The following is a 7794-nucleotide window of genomic DNA, read 5'->3' as shown; positions in this document are numbered from 1 at the left end:
ATCATAGCTAAATAATGTTAGATAAAAAAAGTATTATGATTATTTCAGTATTGTTAGATATGTTGCTGTTTTTGTAAACATAAAGGATGTTATGAACGGGAGGGGGGTAACAGTTCAAGAGTGGACCACTAATTTCTATGATGGAGGGTTCGCTCGCTGTTCAACTTATCATTAGTCTAAGTGCCTCAAAAATGACAGTTTGTACTACAGAACATCCCTGGAAGGATGGTTTAATTGTCTTGCAAGAAAAATGAACGTCTTCTTCTCTGTACTTATGTTAGCAAAGTGGCTAGGATGTAGTTAAGAATTAGTCAAAGAAGAACACAACTGCCAACTTGTACATTCAAGCAATTTGACATGGCAACGTTAGGCCACATTATGTCTTAGCTAGTTCTGACACGTACATGTAACTATTCAATGCAAAATCTAGATTTGAAACAATAACAGACAGGGTGCTACATTAGCTTGCAGAAGTGGTGTGTATGGTGCTGGACTCGTATGGCTTTTTTTTTTTACACACAAATGCCACATTAATTCAGCACTCATGCTGCACTTATTTCCTCCATACAATGTTTTGCTGAGTTAACAGTTTAGGGAGTGGTAGACTTATGTCAAATAGCCACAATTATGTTGAAACTACCGTGGCAGTTGACACCAATGCTACACTACAGTAGCATCAAAATTTCAAGCATTTCGTCTGCAGTACACAATGTCATAATTTTTGCAAGGGTAGCTACATGAATCAATACAGAATAATGTTACATTGTATAGCCAGTGAACAGTCATTATGGAGCACTTGAGTACAAAACATCAGTTCTTTAGAGCCTGTTGTCACAAACATGGATAGACCTTAGATACAATTGTTTGAAACAATTCGTTGTTGTTGATTCAAATCTAAAAGTTTCAGTTGGTCAGCGGTTTTGGAGGGTGACAAAATGGCCTTCAGGCAGAGCTTAGAACAAGAATGTAAAATTCTTTTGCGAAAATGTTGCCACAAAAGGCTGTAAACTTCGCACGTTACCATGACAACCCTCCATTGCTGAAGGTTGGGGCAATCCACCTAACTTTGCAGGGGGTTACTTTTCATTGTTGTATTTTGTGTCAAATTTATGATAAATGATTTACCATGGACATAATCATTTAACAGAACAAAATAATTACAGCAAGTAATCTATTGTATAGCTACAGTACTTAACATTCATAATTTTTTGTCTTGATAAAATTAGAATGTTGAAAAGAAAGCTGTCCTTGCTATGTACATTGCCGGATCAAGTACCTTTTTTTGTACATTTTTACAGAGATTGAGAAGGCAGATCTTAGCTTTTGACAGACAGTTGGTTTAGATAAAGCAAAATAGCAAAATACTGAACAGTGTGTCATCCATATTTACTTTAGAGTAAGCGAATTTTGACCCTTTTTTGTCAGTCTACACTGTTAGGACATCAGTCGATCATTGTAACATGGAAAATTTTTTGTAGGGCGCATACTTCCACACATCTGTTGTACTTGACATACAGGTACATGTAGTTTTGGACGGAGAAACTTGCATTTGTTCTACATAGAAAAGAATATCAAACAGCTTTGTTTACTACCGACTATGATTCTTGTAACTCATATCTGGACGTAGAAACATTAGAGAAAAGTTAGAATTTAATATTTATGTAAATCCGCCAAGCTTTATGCAAGTAAACCATTTTGATAGTAAAATGTTCATATTCAGTATTCTCAGTACTGTACTTAAATATGTAGGTCTTCCATTGCAGTTTTCATGGTTACATATTTTATGGTGCTCTGTTAGTGTTTTTCACTGTTCACGTGTTGACATATTGACTGAATGACAAAATTATTAATTCACTGTCAAGGAATTACAACCTGTTAATGTTTCAATGACATCTGACCTCCATCAGGAACATGTTCTCAGTTAAAAACAGAAATTCTATCACACGATGTGTGGAGATTCCACACAATGCACATCGTGTGGAAACCCCACACATCGTGTGGAAACCCCACACATCGTGTGGAAACTCCACACATCGTGTGGAAACTGCAATCTGTCCTATGGCGATTGATGAGCAGCGCAGTTTGCGGCATCACTGAATGTGCCGATGTCGTAGGCAGCCCACTTTCGCTTTGCAGTAGGTCAGGGGTCATATGCAAATGCCTGAGACCTTTCCCACCCTTGATTCAACCCACGCCACACTCGTCTGGTCACCAGGGTTCACGGCTGTGCGCTGCAGTGTGATGTGTTGTGGTGCGCCATGAGAGTCGCAGTGGGTTTGTGTGAACCGAAAACTATCCTAGGCTACTGTCCTAGGGGAATCATCATATGTCGCGCAAATTCCCTCCTATGAACCGGTCGTAGTATGTTCTACCTTCGGTCTTATGTATGTTCTAGGTATATTCCATCAAAAGTGTGCAGTATTTAACTAAACTACTATAGCGCCCACCATCTCTGTTCAGGGATGGTTGTAAAGCTCTGATGTAGATGGCTTCTTTGATCTCTCTAGCAAAAAAGTTTGGCTCTATGTCCATGATTTTAACTTTGTCCAGTGAAACCGAATGACCTGGTGATTCTATGTGAATATGTTGGGAAAGTTCTGAGGTTGTTGAACTCGGGCGTCTGTGGTCAGGGAACCTGAACCCTATGATCCACTGCGTATTGCGTCACGTGTTCAATCTGCATAACGTGATGTCACAGCAGCTGGAGCTGTTCAGTCGAAAATTTGGGTGTGTTGGAAATTACAATTTAACTAGTTCAATAATGACTTCTACCAACACAGATAAACTTTAAAGTTTGTATTTATTACATTCAAGAGATACAAGTTCTATTGGAATTTGTATCTCTAAGACTTGAATGTGTCATTTTCAGTAGGCTATATGCTAAATATGTTAATGACCCACCTATTTCTCATTGTGTATGGTGTCATAAGGCCTGGTCCTTTGCTATTACCACCTTATAAAACCACCCCTTGTTCGCTTCACTCATTTGTTGGTTTTATTTGGTGCTTATAACAAAGGACCAGGCCTTATGACACCATATTCGCACTTCACAGTGCGGGTCAGGTCATTACCCCTTAATTATACCTAAGGGCTATCATATTAAGTTATATACACTATTACTCATGCTTGAAGTCTTGCCCTGGCTAAAACAGAAGCTATTCCCTGCTGTTTGTATTTACTTAATAAGCATTAGTGTATAACAAGCCGTGACAGATAGATTTGTATCAGAGTCCCATGTGAGTGATGATGTGACCTCACTTAGGCCCACTTCAAACAGACAACACTTATATAGTCGTGCGACTGTTATTAACTATTCGTTGTGGGCAACGGTTGTCTTTAGACAAGCGTTCAGAGTATTGCGGGACACCCGCGGCGCAGGATTCCAATGCGGTGCGTGCGTGCGTGACCCACAGTGACCTCTTGCTTGCAAATTAAAAATGGCGGGAGAATTCTTCATTTTCGTCATGCAGCAGATTAATATTCTTTTGCTTGCAAACAAACATTGTCCCCAACAAAGAATGGCACAGAGACGGGAAAATCTGGAATTAAACCCGGCGTTCATGGCCGCCGGTGGTATTACAGATTACTACTAGTATCATGAAGGATGTAGCCACTGGTGGCGGGGCATTGCGCTGGAACAGGCAGTTTCTGATGACAAAAATACGTTTCCATACTGACTGCATGTATATTTACGGAGAAAAATGCCCTTTCAAATAGAAAAAAACATGCTGCAGGCTTATTAGCATATGATCCAGTCCCGTCGCCGGCGACGATTTTTCTTTAGACATGTGAGGAATAGTCGCGGACCCCCCGCTGAAGGGTCGCGCGACTGGGTCCGAGGTGGTCGCACGATGATTCCATAAAAACCCTCGCACGACTATTTTGATCCTCTTTAGACAGCCTAAAAATATCGTCGCCGGCGACGTTGTCGACAACAACAGTCGCACGACTATGAAAGTGTTGTCTGTCTAAAGTCGGCCTTAGCCTCTGACAGAGAGAAAACCCTACAGAACACTTTCAGGCAGATGGTAAAGAGGTACTAGTAGACTCAAAAGTCATCACAAAACTAAATTATTGTTATCAAAGAATTAACCTCTAACCCACTTTGTCCTCATTCACACCAATTACTATAAAGTTGCATTTAACAGCATATGTATGCACAGAGTTACTTTGTATCATAGAGAAACAAGAGATCTATTGTTTTCATTAGTATCTTTGGTCATAGGAAGAAGTAAACTTGAAGATTGATCATTAAGATTGATCAGATTGAATATTTTAATGATGGTGATCATTTCGCCAATTTGCTTAAATAGTATTCCACAGGAGAAGTTTCCCTAGGCTTATAAACAGGTCTATCTAGGGCCAATATTATATGTGTCTATCCATGTTCCACAAAAGATGGATCATTGCAGATCTACAGTAGCCACATCTGTTTTGTGTTAGACGATGAGAGATTAGAGCTTTGGCCTGTTGCATGCCCGTAGTTCGGAAGAACCCCCCCCACTCGCTCAAAAGGTCCGCTTTTTCAGGATCGAAGGTCCACTTTTTCATGTCCAAGATTTTTTTTCAAAGGCATGACTGATTTGCATTTTTCCTTGATAGACATTTCAGCCAATCATAGTGAGTCTATCAGCAAAATTTGCCCCAGAAAGTGCAGGAAATGGCTTTTCAGAGGGTCCAGATTTCAAAATTTCCCCGGACCTCCATTGCGACGCTTCACACCTTTGGTGTCGGACATGGTGAAAATATGTCGAGGGAGTTGGCCTCAAAGCCTTGTCCTTTAATAGAAATTCCATTAAACTTCGCAAGCGATTTTTGACGGTCAAAATGCAAGAAATGGCGTTTCAGAGGGTCAAAATTTCATTTTTTTCCGGGGGAGCATGCCCCCGGACCCCCCTAGATACCTCACGCCTTCGGCGTGAGTCTCGCGCCTGCGGCGCTCGATGGTCCCACATTTACTAAAAAGAACCCCCCCAACCGAAATCCTGGCTACGGGCATGTGTTGAGGCCAGAATTACCATCTCCCCCCTTGTGTGTCTTTTATACAGTATGCGCTACATTTTCCAATTATAAAGTACTTGAGTAGTCAACTACAAAATGAGGAAAATATCAGATGATATAAAATTGAATGTTTCTGCAAATCTGCCTTGGGATGTAATGAAGCATTGGAAGTTCTGGTAATGGTTAAATGCTCAGTTTTGAATTGCCAAGCAAATTTAAGGTAATGTCTACTAGGATGATAAGGTTGTGGTGTCAAAAATCTTGCATAAATGTCCACATTTACTCATACATCATTAAGATGTGTTCTACATGCTGAAAACAGTTACTGACTTTGGGGTCAAATATTTAAGTTCAACCATTCAGACATCTTGATCCCCCCTGCCCCCCCGGCTGCCCCCCCGGAAAATATGTTGGGGGGGGCGTCGCCCCCCCAAAAAATCAAGCTGAAACGTTGTGTATTTTTTTGATGATGGAAATTTCATAAAATCAAGCTAGTCTAACAGCAAAGTTTACCCCTGAAAATGCACGAAATGGCGTTTCAGAGAGTCCCGATTTCAAAATTTCGCCAGACCTCCCTTGTGACGACTGCGTCTTGTTGCGGGAGCGTTGCTCTGAAAAATCTTTTAAACCAATAGAAATTGTACTATCGTACTTAGCTTAGTTTACAAGCAGAATGTGCCACTGAAATTCAGGAAATGACGTTTCAGACGGTCAAGATTTTAAAATTTTCTCCGGACCTCCCTAGCGATGACTTGCGCCTCCGGCGGTCACAACGACATGGTGAAAATTTGTGCGTGGTAGCTTAGGTCATCGCCCTCAAACATATTTTTCTATGACAAAAATGGCATAAGATTTAGCGGAGTCTGCAAGCAAAATTTGTCCCTCAAAATACAGAAAATGTCGTTTCAGAGGGTGCAGATTTCGAAATTTCCAAAGACCAACCTTGCGACAGCTCGCACCTTCGGTACTCGAAATCGTGAAAATATTTGGGGGCATCGCCCTCGCTAAAACCATGTGTCTTTCTAACAGAATTGCCATCAAACTTAGCTTAGTCTGGCAGCGAAATTTGCCCGTCGAAACGCAGGAAATGCCGTTTTAGAGGGTCTAGATTTCAAATTTTCCCGGGGGAGCATGCCCCCGGACCCCCTTAGGGTGGTCGCGCCTCCGGCGCGACGGGTAGCGCCTTCGGCGCTACGTAAGCGTGTGCCGCAAAATTCTGTCAGTAAAAGTTCGCCCCCCCAGACGAAATTTCCTGCCGCCGCCTCTGTATCTTAGAGAATTGTACTACGAATTACTTATAAGTCACCACATTGAAAGAGGCAAAACCCTAGAAAGTGTATTAACTTCCAAAAACATTTAAAAGCACTGAAAACACTGAGACTGAACCAGATCTTTACATCTGCTTAAAAGTTAACCATTAACTACTTCCAGCAGTGAGCAGTGACAGGTCAAGGCGTGTCCAATTGGAGATAACAGCCTCAGCAGCTAGTAGGTATAAATGTACACCCAGTTCCTGGTATAACGTTACATGCCGGACAGTGAGACTGGCCCACCTGACTCAACTCAGAGAAACAATCTATAATATTTCTTAGTATTGAACTCAATATGTTAAGTCTACAAATATACTTACTAATTTTGGGGACCAAACAGATCTAAGAATTGCTAATTGTTTGTCAGATACACATTGTAGAAGTCAGAAAAAAAGGGCTCATAGCCCTGAGGCAGACAGTGGAACAAGAATGACACTAGTCTCCTTGGGGAGGATCAGATTCTCAGAATGATGTTAATTCCTTTCAGAGGAGGACACAGCTGAGCTCAGTTGCATATCTGAAACCAGCCTTATGTGATGATAGAATGATGGCTTCTCTGGAGTTACCAGTTTTGAGTGTTATAGTATTATCACTGTGTAATTACTGCTTTCTTGCTCAAGCTGTACATTACAAAGTATAACTTATAACAGTACTATAGTATAAGCCAGGGCAGAATAGGCTAGCCTGGGTGCTAGACTGCTTCCAGAGCCTTAGCATTATAGCCTGGATACCATACCCCAACCTCAAAAATCCTGCCAGACCCCTGCACGATAGATCATAGATACCTGAGATCAGGCTGGGGTTTGGATACCAGGCTATTTAGCATTATGACCATCACCTCCTGGACTCAAGGACATACATGCTCTCAAGGAAATTTGAGGATTGGGTCTAACTGAGAGGGCCTGTCCTAAAGGGGCATGTTGCCTGGTCCCTGGAGCTAGGAAGCTGGCCAGTGTTTTCTATGGCCCACTAGCCTGATTAAATCTCGCTTATAGCAGCCCGCCAAACAGTTATAGCCCTGGACAGCGGAGTTTGTGTTACACAGACTAATGGCCCACATGGCCCAGGAGGCAGTCTGGAATTGCATCACTTTCACATGTCACATGGTGGTCTGGGGGTTGATGACACGGTGTCCTGAAATACAATCTGTGGCCCACTGAGCCAAGCACTGTGGAGCTAGCTGCTGGGGAGGTTCATTGTGGTGGATCAGGCCTGTGGTAGACCATGCTAGGCTTGTGAAATACTTGACTGAATGTACACTTAGGAAAGGGATGATTGTTCAAGCTTTTCTGGGTCTCAATGTTTAAGCTGCTATCTATTGTTAATTGCATACATCCATTCAGATGTCTTGATCTTCCACCACCTCTACGGATGAAATGAGCGATCCCCAAGCAGCTGAAAAAATCTCAGGCTCAATGATGTTTTATATATACAGTTACAATGTAAGTGAAAAGTTTTGAAAATGTGAATACAATATTAATAG

Source organism: Branchiostoma floridae, chromosome 7, assembly GCF_000003815.2.
Source record: "Branchiostoma floridae strain S238N-H82 chromosome 7, Bfl_VNyyK, whole genome shotgun sequence".
Taxonomy (NCBI): Eukaryota; Metazoa; Chordata; class Leptocardii; order Amphioxiformes; family Branchiostomatidae; genus Branchiostoma; species Branchiostoma floridae.
This window is presented reverse-complemented; position numbering follows the sequence as displayed.